The 1,526-nt window shown below is 39.1% G+C and overlaps 1 non-coding gene across 1 annotated transcript; it reads right to left on the bottom strand.

Moving 5' to 3' along the window:
- Positions 1–755: 755 nt before the first annotated feature.
- Positions 756–827, bottom strand: TRNAE-CUC (transfer RNA glutamic acid (anticodon CUC)). The gene has a single exon. It is a non-coding gene; the product is annotated as a tRNA-Glu (tRNA).
- Between the last annotated feature and the right edge of the window lie 699 nt (positions 828–1,526).

Here is a 1,526-nt window from a genome sequence, read left to right as displayed (position 1 = left end):
TGTCACGTCCTACGACGCATTCTTGGAACTCCTATTTCATCAACTAAATTCTTTAAACTTCCATTGCACCATCCAAATTCATCGTTCCGCAAATTCTGAGTGAGCAACTCAGCCGGGTCGTCGTACGGCGAGAACGCTGACGATCCGAATGAGGTGGTTCACCCGAATTGCCAAATCAAATGTCGACCTCATTTGTCAATATAAAATAACGCGACCGGGCCCGCCCGTACACAGTCAATATTACCAATAGTTCTCGTAAGAAGTTCTCGTAGGCGCAGTTCGAAATTCAAGTACAAGTACCAAAATCCGCGAATATAATCCGCGAAGTACCGTTCAGAGTTCGATACTCTAGAATCTACACGACTCTGCTACGAAGCTCAGGACTTCGACAGAGCAAGATTCCGGTAATATCGATAAATTAACTAAGTCTAGCGTTTATGACTCTGCTACGAAGCTCAGGGCTTCGACAGAGCAAGATTCTGTAAGACTCGATTGTAACCGCGCGCGAATCAAGAACTGTACCAGTTACGAATAAACATTCATTGTGATCGAAAGTGCGTGATCTTCACTCGAACATCTACCCTACCGCTCCAACACTTGGACGACACACACACCACAGGTTCAGTCCATAGATAGGTTCTACCCAACCCAGCGAAAGGTAAGTGAGAACCTCTATCTACCTGACAACGCAGATCACATTTCATAAAGTACGCCGAGGACTCAGTGAGAGAGAGAACTCCGCGACTTTACAGTGGTTCCGGTACCGGGAATCGAACCCGAGCCTCCTGGGTGAGAGCCAGGTATCCTAGCCACTAGACCATACCGGAGAGAACTCCGCGACTTTACAGCCGTGCAACAAAGCATCAAAAGATGCATATGTAAAAATATACGATTCTTATATTTTTATTACTTACGCGTACGCACGACGTAACGTAATCCTTCTATTATGTTCACAAAAACGAACACTAATTGTATAATAATTAAGATTGTGTATATTTTTCACAAATGTAATAAAAAATTCTTTTAAACACTCAAAAACATGTATAAGAATAGACAATATCAAGAATCGTAATTCGAAAAAACTGTAGGACAAAAGAATTACATAAATCAAAGAATTTGACTCGGTCACATAAGTTCGAATACAGTTGAATGATTAAGGTTACAGTGACCATGTTTAAAAAATGCGCTATTATGAGCATATCATGTTTTAATAAACTGTCTATTACAATCGAACTTTACTGACTTCAATAATAATTAGTAAGACAAAAATCGCGAGCGAACTGTAGTTCAGAACGTATTTTATTATTATAGTTATCTTACATTCTATATATTGTAGTCGTGTATGTTTTTGATATACTTCTAGATATAGAAGTGCATATAAACTGGGTCAAAAGACGTAGAATTTCGTCAAAAAGACCCAAAAGACCCGTTAGTTATGTCTACAATGAGACAACATACAGTCAGATAAATTAACCCTTAATTGACATCATTTGTTTCTCAAATGCAAAAAAAACAAATTTTCTGTT

Source organism: Osmia lignaria, chromosome 8 (assembly GCF_051020975.1).
Source record: "Osmia lignaria lignaria isolate PbOS001 chromosome 8, iyOsmLign1, whole genome shotgun sequence".
Classification (NCBI taxonomy): domain Eukaryota; kingdom Metazoa; phylum Arthropoda; class Insecta; order Hymenoptera; family Megachilidae; genus Osmia; species Osmia lignaria.
The sequence above is the reverse complement of the archived record's forward strand: the minus strand, read 5'-3'. Positions and strand labels throughout refer to the sequence as shown.